The following is a 24,003-nucleotide window of genomic DNA, read 5'->3' on the forward strand; positions in this document are numbered from 1 at the left end:
CTTGTATACAGTTGTTACTTAAAACAGATGTTGTGGGCATTTCAAATCTCTCACTTCTCCTCTGTCATGCCACAGTATTTTATTCCATAGAAGTAAGTGGACTTGTACGGGTCACCAAACAGCCTCCAGACCACAGCTGATCTTTATTGGAAAGTCTTCTCATGCATGGGTCCGTTGCTGCCTGGACTGCATCCACAAAATCTTGCTTGATAAAATGGAGAAGGATCCCAGCACCGCAATTAAAAGTTCTTGATTTCCTTAATACAAGTTAAGAATGTATTGCCAATGGATGGAAATATCAACCTGATTTTTTTTAACATGTATTGAATAAATCAAACATTTTAAAAGTGTGGTGTTGAGATCCTTCCTTTTGTTTTTTCAAGCAGCATAGTATTTTATTGTCTCAATAATAACTTGTCAATCAATATAAGAGTCTATGATGTTTGTTGAATCTTAAAACCTACAGTAAAAATTTAAATAATTTATGGCAAATATGCCCTCACTGAGACTAACATTAAATTATACAATTTTAACTAATGAATACATTCTGTTTGATGTATCTTGATTTCATGACTATGTTATGTGTAATAGTGCACAATGTGCCACATGCCATAAAACTGCTGTATATAAAATATTTGTTTTTAAATAAAGTAAAAACTATCCAAATTTAAAAAATGCAAAGTGTCAATGCGAGATAAGAAAACATAAGCCTTTTTCTCTTTGGCATCCTTAGGAATTTCCATAAGATGGCAATATGCTAGTCATGGAAAAGATTTGCCATCAAATAATTCAGCCCTAGAGTTGAACCGCAGGCTTATCAACACATTCTTTCCAATGATATTGCTCATTTCAAATACATCTTTGCAGTTCAGATCTGCTCCTGTTAAAATGTATTCCACACACACATGAAAAAACTTAATAAACCCTAAGAACTTCCATCTCATTTGGATGCCATGCTATAAAAAGTCAAGGCTTCTCTTTGCCTTCTGTCCTCACAACCGACAAGAATATATAGAAATAAACATTTGAAAAAGACATTCCCTGAAGGTAGCTATCAAATGCAATAACACTCAAATCAAATGACCCAGCTTTCACAGTAAAAATACGGCACAGCCACTTAGATCTCACAAAAAGGTAATGCTAACCAGTTTCTGGAGACAGTGCAGGGAATCAGTGTCACATTGACAGAAATACAAAGGGATGTATAGCAGAGTGCAATCAAATCAAGGCAGAACAACTTTTAATATTTCTCCCAGCAGCTCCGTAGAAAACAAGAGAAAAATAAAGACAAAAAGTGGTCATTGCTGGATAGAAATTTGATAAACTGCTAATGTTGAAGCATTTTCCACAATAAGTTCATGCCTTAGTAAACGCTTTGTGGCATTATTGTGTATGGAGTTTAACACACTTTAAATTACCTATATACTCATGCATAAGCCAAGTTTTTCAGCACAAAAAATGTGCTCAAAAAACCCCACTTTGGCTTATACACAAGTGTACAAAAAAACAAACATACAACTATGCCCTCTAGTGTACACTATATGACGTCAGCCGTAGCGATCCCACCACATCATAATGTGCTCTGTGGGCAGAGCACATTGATGCATCTCTCCTGCTCTGAGAAGAAAGGAGAGGAGCTGCGGGGAGCATCAGAAGGTAAGTATGTATATTTATTTTTTTATACACTGCGGGACTGCAGGGCATTTCTTATTTGAGGTGCTGCAGGGCATTACATTAGGGGGCTACAGAGCATTTCATTAGGAGGCTGCAGGGCGTTTAATTGGGGGGTGCAGGGAATTTCATTAATGGGGGGCTGCAGGCATTTCATTAATAAGGTGCTGCAGGACATCTCATTTTTTGCGGGGGGGCTGCAGGGTATCTCATTATTTGGGGGGCATTCATGGCATTTCATTATTTGGGAGACTACTGCAGTGCATTTCATTATTTGGGGAATGCTGCAGGGCATTTCATTACTAGGGGGGCTTCTGCAGTGCATTTTATTATTAGAGGGGGGGATGCATTTCATTACTGTGAAGGCTGCAGGGCATAACATTACTCAGGAGGCTGTGACCAATGCATTTTCCACCTTAAGCTTATACTCTAGTCCAGCAGTTCTCAACCTGTGGGTCGCGACCCCGGCGGGGGTCGAACGACCAAGACACAGGGGTCGTGACTCTATTATGTTTTTGCTGCGATTCGCGGCAAAAACGGAATAAAACATGTGTGCAATAAGCACACATTTCTTGAGGACCTGTCGGCTGCTTTATACAGGGGAAGCTTGAGGACCTGTGGTGATGTCATCATCACATGACCCTCTGGCTTCTCTATACAGACTCCCGCGGAACAGGACTGCTCTGCTCACAGTAAGGAGAAACTACAACTTCAAGTAGCAAGGGAGCAGGAAGGGGGGCACTACACCTGGGGGCAGGAATAGTAGTTATATTCTTGTACATAGTGGACAGTATTATAGTAGTTATATTCTTGAACATAGAAGGCAGTATTATAGTAGTTATATTCCTGTACATAGGGGGCAGTATTATAGTAGTTATAGTCTTGTACATAGGCGGCAGTATTATAGTAGTTATATTCTTGTACATATGGTGCATTTTTATAGTCGTTATATTCTTGTACATGGTTTGGGGTCACCGCAACATGAGGAACTGTATTGCAGGGTCACAGCTTTAGAAAGGTTGAGAACCACTGCTCTAGTCAATAAGGTTTCCCAGTCATTTGTGCTAAAATTAGGGGCCTTGGCTTATACTTGGTCAGCTTATACTGGAGTATCTATGGTATACACTTTGCAATACATATTAGACATTGAATAGCATGTGTTTTTAGTAGCTTGTACTGAACATTGTTTTTTCTAAATCCTTCAATGCCGCATGAAAGGGGACAACTCTATAGATCATCTAGAGATTTATGTGACTGTGTCTTATGTAAACCATATTATAAGGATTTTAACCACATACACACTCCTTTACACTCCATCTTTTTTACATTGTATAATCTTCAAAAGTTTTCCGGCAGAACAAAATTGGTAAAACATAAAAAAGGGCAACTTTCTTGTATATTGTGCTCAGTACTTTATAAAATTAATATTGGAAATTGATTCCAAGAATGGGACTACCACGTTGTTTCCACTTGTAGTGATACCCTAATATCTAAAACAACATAATGGTACAATTAGCTGTTTGCATTTTCAATAAAAATTGGTGGTTCCAAGAAAGTAGGGTGGGATAACCTGCAATCTAACAGATTCAGTTTACATTAGGTTGGAATTTTGAAAATACCCTAACTCATCTGGCAAATAATTTGACCTTTTGTCTAAGTTGTTTAGATTCCTCAACTTGTCTATTTTTCCTGCTTTAAATACATCAGCTTTAGGAACTGCTTATTGACTGCAAGCTAGGCATAAACATTTTTCACTGGCTCTTTCAGGAAGACACTTAAACTATCCCTTTTATTAACCCCTTAAGGACCAGGCCCTTTTTCGTTTTTGCGTTTTTATTTTTCACTCCCCACCTTCAAAAATCTATAACTTTTTTATTTTTCCATGTACAGAGCTGTGTGATGGCTTATTTTCTGCGTAACAAATTGCACTTCGTAGTGATGGTATTAAATATTCCATGCCATGTTCTGGGAAGCGGGAAAAAAATTCTAAATGCAGTGAAAATTATGAAAAAACACATTTGCGCCATTTCTTGTAGGCTTGGTTTTTACAGCTTTCACTGTGCACCCCAAATGACATGTCTATTTCATTCATTGGGTCGGTACGATCACGGGGATACCAAATTTGTATAGGTTTTATAATGTTTTCATACATTTACAAAAATTAAAACCTCCTGTACAGAAAAAAAATTCTTCATTTTGCCGTGTTCTTGCGCTAATAACTTTTTCATACTTTGGTGTATGGAGCTGTGGGTGGTGTCATTTTTTGCGACTTCTGATGACGTTTTCAAAGCTTCTATTTTTAGGACTGTTCGACATTTTGATCACTTTTTATAGAATTTTTTCTATTTTTCAAAATGGCAAAAAAATGCCATTTGCGACTTCGGGCGCTATTTTCTGCTACGGGGTTTAACGCAGTGAAAAACGGTTATTATATTTTGATAGATCGGGCATTTTCGGACACGGCGATACCTATTGTGTTTATGATTTTTACTGTTTATTTATATTTATATCAGTTCTAGGGAAAGGGGGGTGATTTGAATTTTTATGTTTTTTTAATATAATTTTTTTTTTTTTACTTTTTTTTATTTATTTTTTTTACTATTTTACAGACTCCCTAGGGTACTTTAACCCTAGGTTGTCTGATTGATCCTACCATATACTGCCATACTACAGTATGGCAGTATATGGGGATTTTGCATACCATCTATTACAATGTGCAGATCGCACATTATAATAGATAGCCTCGATCATGACAGCCTGGGATCTTTGTGTGATCCCAGGCTGTCATGGCAACGGATCGCCGCTCCCCGGTGACGTCACGGGGAGTGACGATCGGAGCCAAGATGGCGGCGCCCACGCGCCGCCGGCTCTTTAATGCCGCCGGCAGCTTTGCCGGCGGCAATCAAAGGGTTAACACCCGCGATCGGTGCAAGCACCGATCGCGGGTGTTAGCGACGGGCGTTTGCTTCATTATGAAGCAAATGCCCGGTGAGTATGAAGAGGGCTCAGCCTGTGAGCCCTCTTCATACTCCCCCATGCGCAGTAAGACGTAAGGGTTCGTCTTATTGCGCTATGGGGTTAAGTTCAAAGTAAAGTATTCACTTGATCAGAAAACACTAGCTTAATTGGACGAACAAAGATTCTTTTTCAATTATTTTGTCTATAACATTGGCACATGTTTGTCTGTAGACAAATACTAATGTATAAAGTGTTAGGTCACTAATTTTGTAAGATACAGAATATTTCAGTCTAATTATAAATCCTATTATGATACATACTGTATTATGATATTAGCATCGTATACACATATACATTTACCATTTAGTCATCCAGACCAACTAACAAATACATATTCTGCTTCCAACTTATTGTGTACCATTGTTTCCCTCCTCTTATTTTCCCCAAATATTCCACCACCTGACTCGTATCTATCTTTAAATAGTGCTTTCTACTTATAGTTTGAATTCTGTGCGATAATTGAATGTAGTGAAAATAGTGTTTCTCCTCTATTTTGTACAACTCCTTAATCATATTAAACAACATTAATTTCCCATCTACAAAAATTTGTGCAATTAGATATTACAGAATATTTCAGTCTTAAGTGTCTGATTTTCTGAGATAAGCATCCACTTGGTATCCTCCCTTAGTTAACCTTCAGAAATAGGCAGTTAGAAAAAGGTGAATTTTTAACTTGGAACTTAATAAAGGTAACATTTTTTTTATATTCAATTTTTAAAGCAAAAACAACAAGGTTATAAGCAGTTTGCAGTGCATCATCCATTTAGATATTTTTCCATTCAAAATTATCTTTGCACGAAATTACAAGATTTGTACACATTCATTACAAGATATTGTATACATTTCTTTGCCTAACATCTCTTTCGATTGCAACAATATCTCTGACTTACTCAGGTTTTTTCTAACGGCGCTGACTCATAAAGTGTCTGGAATTCAGCATAACCTGTTGTTAATTAAAGTAACAGAACAGAATGAAACAAGGAACCAAGTAAACCAAATGGGCATGCATTGTGTTCTTCCTCCTTCCCGAGGGATGGGGGTCTTCAGTCACGGGATTACATTTTCCCCTAAGACACATAGGTCACATAGATATACTCAAGCTGTCATCTTTGGCCATGTTCAGGCATTATCTTATATATGTTATGTGGAAAGACCTGGTGCACCTGGATTCAGGTTTGGGTGCAATTTTATGCAAGGGTCCCACATAGCGTGGAATAAAGGTCACATTTTACGTTTCATCATCATTACATAAATGTCCTGAAAACTGATGATGTCCAAAAGTTAGACACTCATAAAGTGTGACAGATTTATAATGCATTATGAATGCCAATGTTAAAGAGAACCTGTTACAGACGTTTTCTGATATGCAAATTAGCTTTTGCGATTCATGTCTGGTATCTCTCTCCACAGCTGGCAGTGAACCATGTCCCATTATTGTGACAGATCTGTGTCTCCGTGTACTGAGGGACTGTCTACTAATATCCAAATACAGACATTTAAAGCTCTATGTAGAGATAAGAAATATTGTGTCAATTTTTTTATACAGTGCCTTGTGTTACATTCATGACATGTAGATGTTAGAATCATCCCAGGTCCTTTAGCCTTCTAACAATAGCAAACTGTAAACCATGTATGTGACTACATGAAATCACAGCAGCCTCCATGAAGGATGGAGAGGATTAGAAGTCCATGGAGGCTGCTGTGACTTCATGTAGTCAGATACATGCATAAAGTATAGTTTGCTATTGTTAAGAGACTAAAGGACCTGAGATGATGTCACTCTGGCCATATGACATGAACTGTGACCAGTAAGGAGGCATAAGGCATGGGGAGTATTAGATGGGAGGGTCCATATAGGCAGGACACACCCTTTTTGATGTCAGGTAATATAAGATAAAAGGTTATTTATGTGTATAGAAGCAAAACAATTTTTAGCTAAAAGAAGGGTGTCAGTCAGTTAATAGGGCTCTATAGGAGCATGTCACTGGCTGTACATGTGCAAATGTGGTGACAGGTTCCCTTTAAATCTGGCAAAGTTGAAAACTGCTTACTCTAATTGTTGACTTTGTTTGGTCATATATTAAACCATATTCCATTCCATTAAAGCCACTATCCCATTTTTTCTTCTCTAAAAACATAATACTAAGCCATAGGATACATGTCTGATCACCAGAGTTATAAGTCCTGGGGCACATAGAGAATGCAAAATTGACAACTTTCCCAGGTGTTACATAGAAAAAAAAAAAGCTTAGGTCAGAAGTTGCCCTACACTACATTGATGTAAATGGGACTTGCAATGCAGCTTACTAGAAGAGCCAATCCAAGGCGTTCTAGTTAATATAGGGCTGGATAGATCCTAACCACTTTCCTATGATCATATATTTATTTTGTGGATAAGGGATAAACATTTAGTATGAAATAATACTGGAATGGAATACAACTAGTATTTATCTTTCCAAATAACTTAGGATAATAAAATAAAAAAAATAGGACAGTCTACATAGATTAACTGATGATGCTGCCACCATTTATTCCCATTTCTATCTGATGGCTTTAAATATACTTTGAGTTGATTTTTTTTTTTTTTTGTATATTTAATTTATTTTTCATTTATTTGACTATACATGACTTTTCTCTACTTAGGATAAACATATAGTTAGAAAAAGGCTTCATTTTTCAGGCGTTTAATAAGGTTTCACAGGCTTTAGAAATTACATTACAGTTAAGTATTATGTTTCTGTGCTAAAAGAATCCAAGCATCTGAGAAGACCTGGAGATTTCATTTAAGCTAATTTGCAACATTAGGTATCATTTAAGCTTATGTGGTTTGGCTAGAAGAAAAAGGACATCCTGTACAAACTGCCAAAGAAAATCTATGGAACGTTAAAAGGAGTCACTGAATCTGATACAGATATTTCTGACTACTGCTTATTCAACTTCTTTCCTCTATGAAAATGTACAGCAATGGCAGTTAAGAGCACTGTGAAAAAAACGGATATAAGTTCAGAGGCAGGGTGGATGTCTCAAATGAACCTGACAAAGATACAATGGGGCAGATTTATCAGGTTGTCTGAAAGTCAGAATATTCCTGTTGCCCATGGCAACCAATCATAGCTCAGCTTTCCTTTTACCAGTGCTAATGAATATTTTAAAGGGGAGCTGTGATTGGTTGCCATGGGAAACTAGAAATATTCTGACTTTCAGACAGCTTGATAAATCTGCCCCAATGGTCAGACCATTTGAAAGGTGTTGGTGGACAGGAATTACACTGTGGATGTAAAGATATAATTCAATAAATTTTGAACACGTTTTGGAATCTGGCTGGACCATCGGATTATTTTTCAACTAAATACACCTCCTTGTCTTCCGTCTATTTTGTGTGTTATAACTATGATAAAGGTAGTAGTAAAAAAAATGTTTGAAGTTTATTAGCCACTACTTGAACCGCATCCTAAGTAAAATGAATATTAACACCATATTTACACTAAGGGTGGTATAACTGCATACAGTCATAAAGTGTGCATGGAGTGGGAACATGGGCTGATTTATTGCTTATTAACATATTGTTTTTGGGGGGAAATTTGTATTGCTCTAGACATTTCATTAAATAACCATTGTGAATATTTCCAACTCTTTGCCACAATAGTGAGCATCAGTTGTTGTTTCCGTCAATGACCATAGGGCATTTCCCAAAACACCTGTAATATACAGCAAGCACTGCCTCGCATCAGCAATTGTAAAAGTGGAATGTCGGGGGCTACCAAGTCACCCGACTGGAATGTCGGCACTGCCAGACCAGGTCAATTAATGAGGCACGGACACAATACTTGGGTCCGGGTAGATAAGACTGTTTAGGTGGTGCACTGCTATATACGCCAGGTAGATAATCCATACAAATAAAGACAAAGGATAGCGGCACTCACCCAGGAATCTTCTTTACTCTGCTTTATGCATGTGACAGGGAGGTGCAGCACAAGAAAAACTTTGGCGACGGGCCGTTTCACGCACTCCTGCGCTTCGTCAAGCCGTATGAGGGACGCCGGTGGAGGCGGGATTATAAATATCCTCCCTCTGACGTCACTCATAAGGAAATCATGTGATCAAGGAAGTCATGTGTCCGGGGGTAAACAAAATGGGTATGTATGGAGGCGTGGGCGGCGCCCACCCGGGACCGCCAGCTGGCCAGTCACGGTGTGGGCGTCGCCACAACGCGTCAACAACCCAACAAAACCGCCCACAGAAAGGAGGAAAGGGAAAAAGGTAAATAAAACATTAGTATCACATGGTTAAAAACAATTTCCTCACAGTGTGATAAATCGAAGAGAGTTACAATGAGCTATATTGCCTGAAATATACCTTGTAAGGTACCTAGCAAACTATAGGAAAACCGCCATGTCATTTCTATCATTAAGTCCTGCAGGGCCTTCCGCCTCAGTCTTAAGGATCCATCTAGCCTCGCATCGGAGGAGTTCCCTATGTCTATCTCCTCCATTGGTGTTCACAGGTACCCTTTCTATCCCTGCAAAAGACAATACATCAGGGTTGCCTGCATGTTCAGCGTGTACGTGTTGTATCAGTCTTGGGGATCCTTTACCTGTGATCACCGAGCGATGATGTTCCCTAAACCTAGTGAAGAGAGGTCTGATGGTTTTTCCTACGTAAAATCGTCTACAGGGACAGAAAATAACGTAGACCACATGGTCTGTTTTGCAACTAATAAACTGTTTGACAGTGGTTGTGACCCCTCCTATCTGGAGACTCTTGTCTCTTATATGAAATTTACAAAAATTGCAGTGATGGCAGGGAAAGTTACCTTGTGGAGTCGCTCTGTCTATCCATGTGATCCTATCGTCTGCGAATCTACTTCTGACGAGGAGATTTTTCAAAGTAGGGTTACGTCTGAAGGCCACTATGGGTCTGTTGGCTGTAAGTGTTTTGAGTTCTGGATCTCTTTCTAGTATGTTCCAATTATTCTGAATAGCTTTTCGAATATTGGTCTCGTTAGGTCCAAAATCAAAAGTGAACGTGAATCTATTTCTCTTATGTTCCTTATTATATCCCTTATGAATGAGTTTACTCCTCTCTAAGTGTGAGGCCCTTTCAAAGGCCGACCCGATGATGTCATCGGGGTATCCTCTGGCTCTAAGTCTGTGTCTGTGGTGTGTGTCATTGATGCGTCTTAGGCGAACAAACTGGCCGTAGGGGATGGCTCTCTGAACATGATCTGGGTGAGCGCTATCATAATGCAGTAATGCATTGGTTGCTGTGGACTTACGAAAGCCGCTTACTTGGATGTGGTCCTGTACCGCATCTACCTGGACGTCTAAAAATTCAAGGTGTGTATTACCAAAGACGCTGGTGAAGCGCATGTTCATCTTATTCCCCTTATTGAGATATTCTACCAACCCACTGAAATCATGCTCGGACCCGGACCAGGCTATAAAAATATCATCCACGTATCTTAAATACGTATGTATATATTTAATAAATGGATTAGCCATGCTTAGAATGTACCTGCTCTCGAAAACAGCCAAAAAAATATTGGCAAAAGTGCATGCAACAGGTGTACCCATTGCCGTTCCTGTAATTTGATTAAACCATTGGTTATTAAATAGGAACGAGTTGTGGGTGAGAATAAACAGTAGAGCTTCGCGTACAAATTCTATGAGGGCGTCACTTTTTCCTGTCTTACGTAAAACAAGGCATATGGCTTCTACCCCCTCCTGGTGAGGGATCCTAGTGTACAAGCTCTCAACATCGATAGATGTGAGTTTGAGGTCCTCTCGCCAAGATATGCCTTCAACGGCCCGTAGGAATGAGTTGGTGTCCTTCAAATATGAAGGAATATCAGCTAGAATAGGTCTAAGCAGCCAATCCAAAAATTGTGACAATAATTCAGTCACCGAGCCAATCCCCGTGACAATTGGTCGTCCGGGGGGTTGGCTCGGTGACTTGTGAATTTTGGGGAGGAAATACCATGAGGGTTTTTTAGGGAATTTAGGGAGTAATTTCTCCGCCATTTTGTCTGAAAGTACCCCTTTCTCTACTGCTCGTCTCAAGACAGAGCGTAGAAGGGACAGGTATTTAGATGTGGGGTCCCCTACTAATCGTATGTAGGTGGAGGTGTCATTAAGTTGCCTTTCGGCCTCGGCCACATAAAACTCTTTCTGCATAATGACTATGTTTCCGCCCTTGTCGGCCGGCTTTATGACAAGGGATTTATCCTTTTTTAGTTTTTGTAAGGCCTTCCATTCTTCGTTAGATAGATTGGGGGCCTGAGTGGAATAGATCAAGGCCTTCACATCTCTACAGACCTGATCATGGAATATGTCAATGGGAGAGCCGGCCGGCAAGGGAGGACAAAAAGTGGATCGTTTCCCACCTCTAAATTCGGGAAAGTTGGGGGCATGATGTGCCGAGATGTTGTCATCGTCTTCTGTCAGAAGCTCGTGTAGTGTGTCCAGGCAAATTAAATCTATGTTCTCAAGAGGACCATTAATGTGAAACCCTAGTGGTCCTATGCAAGGTGTCTCGCCTTCTAATTCTCTCCCATGTAGTGTGTCCCTAGGGTTCTTATTGTCAAACAACTTTCTCAAAGCTATTTTTCTAATGGATTTATAAAGATCAATCTGGAATTGTACAAAGTCAATGTTCCTGGGGATGCTATAATTTAAACCTCGCCTCGCATCAGCCACAGCCATCTTGGCCTCTGTCATCCCCACTTCCTCGTAGAGAATCCAGTAGCTGTCAATTAAGGACCACTACCACAGACAGGCAGGCACACATAGTAAATAGTAAAACACCCAGTGGGACCGAAAATCTGTACAAAACTAACTTATGGAAGAGTTTTAAAAAATTAAAAATTTAACTCAGCACACTTTTCTTGGCACATACAAAACAATAATGAGTAACATAAAGAAACATAAAAAAATATGTTAGATATGCCTGCATCCCAAATTGCTTTATCTATCAAAATATAAAAATATTTATCCCATATAAATCCCATAATGGACTAAAACATCTAAATGTCAATGTTCTGCCACTTTGTACAAAGAAGTATAAAATGTTACATGTGTCAGAAAGGGCAATACAGCTCCATTTTTCAGAAAGGAATTAAAAAATAACTCCAGATAACTTTGGTATCTCCATGATAAGGGGTTTGTGTCCATTGAACCCCACAATGTCAAATGCTATAGGTAATACAAGATGTACAGCATTTTACCTAAAATGCCAGCAGACACCGCAGAATGAAGATTTGATGTTTGCTGAAGATTGGTGAGTGCTGTCCATTTTTTCTTTTGCCATGGAAGGACATTTTAACTTGGATTTAGAGCACCCTGAATATCTCCCCTAAATTAACTATTACAGCAACATACCATTTTATGCCTTAATCTGTTTTTTTGTGCGCTTGGACACAGTATTGAGCACAAGTGGGACTGACGCTATTTTGTCTTTGTTTTTGCAATTATTGTTATTTTAGATAGCTCTTTAGCACACTTTTTTATACATTTAATTTCATACATTCTTCACTTTCATAGACCAATAAGTATGCTGAAAGTTAGCAAGATTAAAAATAACAAAGTACCACAAATCCAATAAAATACAAGATATAAGTTATCATCACAAGCAACTGTTGGTCCTATTCCATGTTGGCATAATCCCTAAACAAAGGACAGGTGTTTTGAAACAGATGGCATTTGTGGCCTTCAAGCAAATACAACACAGCTGAGTAAGAATATAATCTTTCTGGATTACTATTTCATTTGCTGATTTCCAATAGATCAGTATTCACAGGAAATATATTTTTTTTTCATTTAAATCTTAAGTGTATAAAGTGTAAGATGCTTTCACATTACACTTATTTACTTATACTCACCTATTATACTGTTAATATAATGTTATGCTAATGAATATATGCTATTATAAAAAAATCCTTATGTTAAATTTATAAGGATTATGCACCACTCTGGTTTTTCTCTTTTGGGACGTGTGAATACTTTTTTGTTTCCGGAAGAGACTGACCACATTGTCATTACGTCAGTTTATTCCCTTAATGAAAGAAGTGGTTTTATACCGCCACTGGAAATGCTAAGAAATGCACTCTAAGGACTTACTAGCTGTACTAAAATAGTACGGTTCTGGTATCAGTTCTGGAAATTCCCTTGTAAGGATGGGGTCTACTGAGAGTACCATTTAGCATCTAGCTTATCCATAATGGATAATAAGGCAAGCAACTCCGGTTTGAAACTGCAACTTTGCAACACACAGCGGACCCTCTGTTGCTCCTGTACTAATGTTAGTAGGTAAGATCCAGCAAAGATCAAGATCCAATTGGTTCACCCACGATATTTGGGATCATTTTTTCAGTTATCTAGTCTGTGTGAATTGTGATTTGATTTTATAAATATTAGTAAATTTGAGCTTTTAACAATTATTGAGTTTATACCCCCTTCACCTGTTTTTAAACTTGCATTCCGAATAATTCTGCAACACAGTCTTGGCACTTATTCTTAAAATTCTGGATGTCAGGCTGAACAACGATCTGGCGATAGTCCTGCCCTTTCTGGTCCCATTTCCAATTAAATAAAAAAACCTCTTCTTGGCCACAAGGACTATAGTCCCAAGGCGATGGAAGTCCCAGTGGCTTCCTCCATCAGCAAGTGGTTTGCGGAGGTCTCCCACATTCAGAAAATAGAGGAATCAACCTCTGAGCAGCTCAGCATGTAAGCCCTCTGTCACAACTGCTGGACACCCTGGATTGATTTCCAGCAGTCCCCCAAGTTTAGATCTGCAAATCAACCCGTAACTCAGCCCTTTTTATGTTCCCCTTGCAGGTCTACCAGGTGCATTTCCCTACTGGACCCCCCCTCCTGCCCCACATCCTAGCACTGGGCACCTTAAACCTCATTGCATATAACTTGTGCCCTTTCAGGAGGCTCCTTGTGTCAGCATGGTTACTAGACCATGGTTTCTTTGCCCGTTAGTGAGCTCTTTTAAGTAAGTGATGTTATTGCTGCGTTTAAGCCAAAGTCACATCACCAACTCCTAGACCATAACAATTTAGAGTGATAACATATTGGATGGAAGTTTGCAAATCATATAAACTTGTCAGGGCAGTAAATGATTTGAGCTGTAGGTTTAGGTTGAACTTTGTCTCTCTTGGTTCAGATACACTGGGGCAGATCAAAAGTATATAGTATATGACTGTCTACTCTAACTTTGTCTAGTCTAATACTTTAGTATACTTAATACTACTACTTCAGTATTAGACTAGACAGTCGTATACTATACCATATTTATCAAAGAGGCTTGAAACTATCTGCCCTTTTCTGTGTTTTAAACCCTTAATCAATAGAATAGTATATACCAGTAAACTGGTATACTTTACTAGAAATAGATATTTATTGTAACATTTCTGTATACCGTATACAGAGACTTGGCAAACTCTGTTTTTAAGACTAATTAAGTAGATAGTTTCTATGATTGAAATTTTCTGTAACATTTTCAGTTTTTGAAGAGAAACGGCAAGAAAACCAAAAAACATTTGACTTTGTCTTCTGATAACAAAGAGAAACTACAATCTGAGATGAGACAATCAACAAATATGTTAGCATAAGTAATTGCACTATTTCAGCTTCCTTAAAGACATTTGAAATTACCTTCTAGGTTACCTAAAAGAATATGCTTCTACAAGCTACCTTTTCAAAGAAGGTGACCTTAAATCTTAAGGCACAGCTTCATGCAATTAGCTGCAATTTCCTGAATTAGATATGATTTTGCTGGGAGGTTTCCTTAATCATTCAGTTCTTTGTGCTTGTGTTTGTTCCTTTTGTACCTAGCATTAACATTTTAAGAACACACTTCTCAAACTAAAAAGAATCTGTGTTTCAGAAAAAAACAGAAAGCAATCAGGTATTCCTTTCATAGTTTATTTATTCTATTTCATTACCTAGGTAACAAAATATAACAAAGTTTTACTAAAGAAACCCATCTAAATTCAGGATATATTGCACCTACTGGCAGGATGTATTAATTCTGGTACTTGACAATGGTATCAATTGGTATTAGGAACCACAATTTTCATGACAGCAGCAGCAGCAGCAAATTTTTCAATTACAAATTCTACTAAATTTCTAGCAAGGGGAGTTCAGTTCTACAGGGCTGTGCCTGCATAATATATATTATAATTCTATATCGACAGGCAGGTTCATGCTATACTGTAACACAGACCTAATGTTATACTGTCATCAAAAGCCGTATGTGCAGAGCTCATCTGTTCTCCTCAAAGGAAAGACCGAAACTTCCCCATCCATCCAATTGCTGTAATCTCAGTAATGATGTATCACAAATTCCTTGTTCATAGGACATTGATAAACATGCAAGGAAGTCACAATCTGCACCTTTGTCATGTCTTGGTTCACCAATTATTAACAGTGACTTAAGGGTATGTTACCTTAGTAGGCTTACAAATCTGATTAAAAAATCAGGTAAAACTAATGTATGAACCTATCTTATCTGACCCTAATATTTTTGAATATTAACTTGTACAATTAATATCCACATACAAAGACTAACTAATGCCAAGGATGGAAGATGAATTTAAAATTTAAATACAGTATGACTTCTATTCTTTGTAACATCATCCAGATTTCCCAAGATCCTCAATGTTATAATTGTTTTTTCCGCAAACCCACTCAGTTCAGAGATTAGACAAGATATGTTTCTGCATCAGTGTAGATACAGCATTCGAAATGTTTGTTTGTTTCATAATGCAATAAATCAAAAGTTAGATTTTCTTTAAACAAAATGGACTAATTTTCATTCCATGTGACATCATAATAATTGTTGTACGTATATTTGACATCATGCTCAGAAGAATTATGCATTTTGGGGGTATATATTATGCAGTGCACATACAGCCTTAAACAAAATGGACCAATTTGCTTTCAATGTTTCCCTCAATAAAACCTACAAAACGTATTTTCACTGGTGTTAAGTAATTAAATGGTATAATTAGTATAGTGGAAAAACTGCAAAACAATTTGGGGTGGACGTAGTAGCTAATAAAATGTCAAGAGACAGTGTCAGCTGATTCATTGCTTTACTTATATTTAAAGAAGTTAATAAAACTTCACTTTTAAAATGTTTTTGACCAAAGGTGAATTTTACTCTAATCAATCTTAATCTTACAAGCACTATAAAAGAATCATAATTTTAAAAACATTCAAGCATACGGTCACAACTCCTCATTTTATAATCATATTGATACATGATATATTAATTTACTCTCTTTCTCTCTCTCTCTCTCTTTCACCAATAAAACTTGTGAATGTGTGAAAAGGGTGGCAAATATACTCCATGATATGGAATGGGTATCCATTTTTATGTTTGTCTCTCTTGTGGCTTATGATTTGCACCAACTGGTGGTTATGTGAAAAAAAAACTATTTACTTTCACACCTTCTACTTGTATGAAAACACATCACATCACTGTCATTTGTTATCTCATCTTTGGCATTATGTTTTCACCACCAGCAGCTTACCTCCGACATGCTGTAAATAGTACAGAAAATACTACAGAGTCACTTTCATCTAACATACCTCTTACTTATCATATACCCTTCAACCATGTGTACCTGTATGTGACAAATATATACTTCAGTAAAGTAGTGGCATAACATTATGGAGATGAGAATCATCATGTCAAAATATTATCCAGGGCAACACAATGAGAATAAAGAAAACAGGAATTGCTGACAGAAAACAGTAAAGCATAAGCTGGTGAACATGGAAACCTTGTAGACATAACAGAACTGAATTAGATACTCAACAGAATTTTTTAAGAGGTAACCTTTACTGGATATTTTTCTGTAATACTACAGTATGTAGGATACCATATGCTTAAATAGAAGTATAAGGGGTTACTTATCAGGGCTACTGTGCCAAACCAGTGAAATGATTGCAAATGCTAGCTTATTGCTAGAGCTTCCAATTATTTCCCCCTTTCTGCCACCTCCATGTTAGGGGGGCTGGCAGGAGCGTGTTGGGGCATGCCGGGGGTCGGTGTGACCAGCAGGGAGTAGGCCAGTACAGGGCATTCCTGTTCATGAGTTTTTCGACGGACCCATTGCATGAGTGCTGGCGTATGATAAATGAACTCCATTGGGTGTAACAAAAAGGTCAGGACAGTGTAATATCTCACAAAATATACATGAAAAGATAAATGAAAAATGTATTTTTTCAAAAATCTACCAATGATACCAAACATTGACTTCTACCCCCACTCCCTTGAAGTGGGGCACAACTTCAAAATCTTAAATGGAAATAATGGAAAAATTACATTGATCCAAACTAAGTCAATTTAATTGACATTGGGTAAATGGGTAAAAAATTGGTTATAAATGGGGATATCTTGAGAAATACATGAGATTGAAAAACAAAAAAATATGTGGCAACTATATCTCTTAAAATGATACTAGAGTTGACCCTGTATTTTCATCCCCCAGGGGTGAGGTGGGGGGTATCACATTTTTTTATGTAGAAACTACCTTCAGCGTAACAATGTGGAACGACAGGGTAGAATGCATTTTTTTGTTCTCTTTAGGGCTGTGGTTTAATGTTAATGGGTGATGGTTATTGCAGTCCTTCTCCTTTCCTTTGTTTGTGCTATTGCTTTCTTTGTTATTCTGTGTATCCAACTTTAGCTACGTTTAATCGTCCATTCTATCGTTTTTTGATTCTGTACCTTTGCCGAAATCTTGCTTTTGACCCGGTTCTGTCAACTCCACTTGTCTGTATATGTTGTTTGTCCCTAAGTATCTTTATCTACCAGTGTGACCCCACCTTGCCTGTCTCAGACTTGTCTGTCTCTGCCTTGTCACCTTGTAGGGTCTTTTAGGGTCTATTAGTTAGGTTCCAGAAAGTTGGTCATCCTTATCAGTGTGGTTTTATCTAAGCCCACAGGGACATTGCAGGGTTAGTCAACACCACTCACCCAGTCTGACAGCTTGCACCAAGTCTGGTTGTGGTTGAGCTGTTTGATGTACATGTTTGTGACTATATACATATAATTTGTATTTCTACTATGTTTTATTGAGACTATGTAGTTTCATACATAGTTATATAACATGATGCATTGAATAGATTTTTGTTATTCATTTAATTAGAACATCTAGACTAGGATTAAACAGCGCATTTTGAAACGACCAGAGACACTCCTGGCTCTTGTTTTCTTATAATTTTCTTGTGATCTCACTTGAGAAAAGTTCTTCCTTTGAAGAGTGCACAAATCTTCTTCTGAAGGCTGTCCAGTTTTCTACAAGCTAGGTAAGAGGATAATGATTTGGGTCATTTTGCCCAAAAAAATAATATTCAAGCAACGTTACAAATCATTAATGTTGAAAATAGGTTTTACAGAAAAAAAGATATGTTATATTGTACCTTTCATTAGCATCTGCTGTGTGACTAGGCAGTTGCCTTTTGGGAGGAGCTGGAAAGGAGCAGTGCCCCCCCACCCTTGGGGAACAGCTTATCCATGTGACCTTTTCAAATATATGAAAAAACCCATCACTGGGCTTAGCGACGCACCCTGCTCCTCTGCAGCCAATCCTGAGTGTGGGGAGTTATTCATATATTTGAAAAGGTCACATGTTTCCCAAGGGTGGGGGGGAACTGCTCCTTTCCAGTCCCTCCTTTTTGGCAACTGCCTAGTCACACAGCAGATGCTAATGAAAGGTACAATATAACATATCTTTTTTTCTGTAAAACCAATTTTTTATACAAAAACACTTTGGCAGTGTATGTACTATGCTCTGTGGGGACTAGGGGAGTGGTAAAAATGGGTCTCCTGGTGACAGGTTCCCTTTAATCTGGCTTGTTTAGTTTTCTAAATGTTGCCAAATTTAAAGTGTGCTGTCATCAGAAGTTTCTGGCCTCTATGCAGCCAAGCAGACTGGTACAACAGTTAGAGGACCTGAAGAGGTAAAACAAAGAAAATTAAATGGTATAGACATAAGGGGACAATGTAGCAACCAGGACAGGTAATAGGGAAAAAACGTCTGTGCCTTTATTAAATGCCTACCATAGTAATTGTAATTATTACTGTAATTATTTTGCTGCTTCTTATGATTTTCCTGCACAATTGTTCCCATGGATGTAAATAAGAATCCTTACAGATAGCAGTACCAGCCTTGCTGCTCTTATGAACACCTGATGCAGCTTAATAATATTTCATAAAAATTTCTTTTTAAATCTCAATGGTTGGCTGGAGGTTGCAAATGGAGACTTTCATCATTACCATGTTCCTGCCCTATATATATATATGTATATATATATATATATATATTTTTTTTTTCTGTTAATATTTTTTCCTACCTGCCAAATTCAAAGATTTACACTTTGCATTAAACTCTAGTAAAATTATTTATCAAATGAAATTCTGAAATTACCAAAAGCTTAGCATATACTTTTATAAAGTGTATTCCAGTCATAAAATCATGCTGCCATTGTTAACATATCATATCCATTTTACAGTACATTAGTTCTGAGCTTTACCATCAATCCTGTTCATAAAAAGTCTTGTTAATTCAAAATGAATAAATGAAGTATTTTTCACTCATTTTATATTAGCGTTTCAAAGGGATTTTCAGTCCATTCAGAGGAAAATGCCAGACTGAATACAGTAACTTCTCATTTAAATATGACAAAAACACTGTTGGAAATGAGGCAAGAGAAAGATGGCGTGCTGAAGCTAGTCAGGTTTTCAATGATGTTGACCCGATGAACAATTGTGTACTCTGATTCATTCTTTTGCAAAGGCTTTTAAAAAAATGTTATTTTGAATATAGCAATAGATTGAGAATATTATCTTTTATATAGTAAACAATGAAAACAACTCAAAACAAAAACATTAAAACAAGCTTTATAGAAAGTAGAATGCAGCCACAAATTTACGTATATACTAAACCTAAAGATAGACTTACATGGATATATGACCAGTAGTTCCCTTTTTGTGATTAAGATCTATATTATGTTCAGTAAAGAAATTTAATCTATATTGTTTATCCCATAAAGTTATTTTACTTTCACCCCATAAAGGTTTGAAAAAACTGGTTTGTACATTGTGAACCTCATTTAATTTGGACCATTTCTATATGATTCCCCAAAAAATGTCTGCTTCACTGCTGAAGAAGCCATATACGGAATTGTTCTAGAAGGCCCGGTCTCATTAGAAATAGTTGAATATGCAGAATACCAGCCCCCTCCAATAAAATGTTATACATAGTAAAGCCTCCTGAACTGTAATGTATGCATTTTGGGATTGTCAAATTGCGCAACTCACACACCGATAGCCATACGTTATGATAGCCTGCACCAAAAAGATGGGCAGGAATAGAGTCCTATCTTATGCACTGTGGGCAGTTAGCACGTTCACAGTGCAGTTATGTACAGTACATGACAATGCATACACCGTACCATGAATGTGACCAATAGAAAGAAATGGGGCTGTGAGTTAGCCTCTCATTAGGCAGCTAGCTCATGGCCAAAGCACACATATATGTGCATGAGGTCTTAAATGTTGTTTATAGAAAGCTTCTATGTTTACTTCCAGTGGACAGTATTCTGACCATGGACACACAGGTGCAGAGCTCATTATAACCTACAGCTCTGATTACTCTCTGTAATACTAATGAGCTGTACACCTGTGTGACCATGGACAGATTTCTATCCACTGGAAGTAAACATAGAAGCTTTCTATAGAAGTACAGCAAGCAGAGATCTAAAAAACCATAAAGAACTGATACAGAAAGTATGTTGGAAATTTGAATAATTTTTCATTTTAAAAACAATAACATTAATTAGAATAGCACTTTAAGTAAAGAACCCAATATATAAGCCAGCATTCTGCATTTTGATATGCCCCAAAAAACCTTTGTAACATATGGTCAATTTATACATACATATACAGAGTATATATAAACGTACACAATACAGAATTCTGAGAAAGGGGTGATTTAGAAATGATTTAGAATTGAAGTATTTACTAAACTAACATAAGGAGAAGAAGATCTGGACCACACATCCACACATTATAAATTATCTACTGCTGCTTGGCTACATTAATAAATTGAACTGGAAGTTCTTAAAGGATAGATCTATAGAATAAAAACAGTGAAAACAGTGAACACAGAACAATTTAAGTGCAGAACACATTGAAAGAACACTATTTTTCACATTCCAGATGTTCGTGTACATCTCCTAACTTAGCGGAAGACACGCGTGAACCCCTGCAAAGTGAAGAATAGTGTTATTTCAATGTGTTCTTACAAGGAAAACATCTGTAAACATCTGTAATGTGTTATTCTGCACTGTTCTTTTAATGTTTTCTTTCAGTGAAAAAATGCTCGTGTCCCATTGACTTTAATGGGGTTCGTTATTCGATACGATGCACTCGAGCATCGGGAAAAGTTTGTATCGATTAACGAGCACCCGAGCATTTTAGTGCTCGCTCATCTCTAATAACTAACATTCACTAAATGTGTGCTTTATGTCAACATGGTTTTTTATGTGTCATCTTGTTTTTGTAGGATGTTATGTGGTATAGAACTTTAGGTCTGATTTTTCATATTTTCATAAAAAGCACAAAATCAGACTTTTAAAGAACCTGCTGAGCTCTCAGGTCACTTACAGTGCCTAAATAATAGTAAAGCCCCATAAATTACTTCATTTTAGAAACTACACCCCTCAACATATGTAAAACAACTTTAATGAAGTTTGTTAACCCTTTAATTGTTATAAAGGGGATAAAACAAAATCATGTGCAATTTTTTTTTTTTTTTTGGCCAAATAATGTATTTTTTAAAAAATTTAAAAATTCTCAGTTGATAAAATGCCAAAAGACTCCACAAAGTTTGATACACAATCTCTCCTGAGTACGCCAATACCTAATATGTGGTGGTAAACTGCTGTATGGGCACACATCAGGGCATTGAAGGGAAGCTGCAACATTCAGAGCAGATTTGCATTGTCTCTTTTAAGGGCTATACAATCTTTATTTCTTTTTTTGTCAATTTGGACACATAAAGGCTTATTTTCTGCGAGATTAGATGCACTTAAAATATTTAATTTTAGTGGGTCTTTAGCTTATTGATGAGATTTTATAAACTCTTGAATTTATGGAGAAAAAAAAATCATCAATTCTGGTTATAAAAATCATCAATTCACCATATCATAAAAATAATATAAAAAAATTATCAAGACACTGCATGTCGATTTTATTCGATTTTATTACACCACTGTACATGTCTTTGTAACTTTTGGACAAATAAAGAAGTTTTGCCCGTCATTAGTGCCAGATAGAAAAGTCTTTTTGGTGTTGCTCATTACCCTTCGACTTTGGGGTGTTTCCGTGCACCACTGACATCTGAATTGGGCCAATGCTGACCATCAAACGGGTGAGCTGGCTTGCATTTGCTTTTTTTGGACATAAAAATTGTTAAGATTGGTACACAAAAGACAGGGGATAGTGTGCCCTGAGCTTGCCCCAACCTCTGTCCCTTCCTATAGCCCCCCCACGCTAAACCGTGGGGCGACTACTTGAAGACTCGAGATACGCTGGATACGTGAGGGAAGGGAAACACAAACAGACTGACAAACATAAAACACAAAAGAATCGTAAACAAGCCGGAGTCACAACGAGAGGGTACGTCAATAGCAAAATCAGTAGGCAAAGAGTCAAAGTCAAAAACTAGCCGAGGTAACAACAATTCAGATACAGATACAGAGCAATACAACCTAGTAGCAGCGAGTGGAGAAAGGGATTTTCAAACACTGGCACAGGTGACTAGTGAAGCTGCAATTTATGCAGCCAGAACTCCACCTCCAGAACCTGATAGGAGCTGGACAGCATCTGGGAATTAACCCCTCATGGTGCAGAACAACCAGGCACCAAGCAGAGGTTCAAAGTCCCAGCCACTCCTAGACAGCGCGAGATCTTAGCAGCCGCTGCCCAGGACGAGAGGTGGAGTTTGCGCGGATACGCGCCGGGGTTCGGAGAACGCTGCTGGTACCACCAGAAGAACCAGAAGTCCCAGCAATCTCCCTAGCGAACCTGACAAAAATAATATGTTATGTTTCTTGTATGGACCACTATGATTACGGAGATACCTATTTATATATTTTTTATACATGTTTACAATTTTACTGAAGAAAAACTAATATAGAGAGAATCTCATCTATTTTTCTGATCACCATTTTTTTGGAGACATAGCGTTAATATTATTTTGGTTGACAGAGTTAGTTTGTTGCTTATTTTTTACATGTTAAGTTGTTCTTTTCAGTGGTACCATTTTGGCGTAACTTTTTTTGATAATTTTTTGAACATTTTTGTGAATGGATTTTATAAAAAAATTCACATTTTTGGAAAGGTTTTCAGTTTTTTTACAGTGTTCATTGAGCAGGTCCAATAATGTTACCAATTTATAGTACAAATTGTTAAAGATCCGTCAATACCAAATATGTGATTTTGTGTTTTATGTACCTTATTAGATGTGTATAAGGAATGTTGTTGTTTAGGTGACTTTTACTTTTTTTTTTCTTATAGGTTAGCTTGAACAACCGATACTTTTATTCATCTAACACAGTACAATACAGATTTATTGCACTGCGTTATGCGCAAGCTCGGTGTGCTACAGCTGGGTCCTGCCTGGAGGCAGGAACCAGGTCTCAGAAGACATTGCACAGCCCTGGAGCACTGGTAGACTCCTGGGCTGCCATCGGACCAGCTGACCCCAACCGGTAAGTGAAAGTAAAGCCAAGCCCTATAGAACTATAATGCTATACAAGGCAAAGTATGTACTGATTTGTTCACCACAAACATACTGTGATTGTCTTCTCAGACTAAAACCCATCATCTATTTGGGAATCCATTATTATCATACTGTAAACAGTTTACATCAATATAATGGTCTTGATAATAATATTTTCTGGAACCAACAATCTACTATTTTCTGCAAATAATATTTTATTATTTATAGTCTTTTTTTATCATTTATGATAAATGGCAGAGAAATCAAATAATGGAAAAACATCTTTATTAAAAATCTTTATAAGGTAGCATCCCTTTTTTTCCAGGATAGTGGGAATTTCCCTTCTAGCTTTCACCATATTGAATCTAGCAAAACTGGTTGCTCAAGAATTGTGGGGTAAAGAAAAAGAGTCCACTTAAAAAGACAATTTGTATTTTGTGAAGTTGTTGAAAGGTTCCCTTTAATAGAAATTAGAAATTTACTGCAACAGAAATTGAGCTTCATTTTTT

This window comes from Engystomops pustulosus, chromosome 1 (genome assembly GCF_040894005.1).
Source record: "Engystomops pustulosus chromosome 1, aEngPut4.maternal, whole genome shotgun sequence".
In the NCBI taxonomy this organism is placed as follows: Eukaryota; Metazoa; Chordata; class Amphibia; order Anura; family Leptodactylidae; genus Engystomops; species Engystomops pustulosus.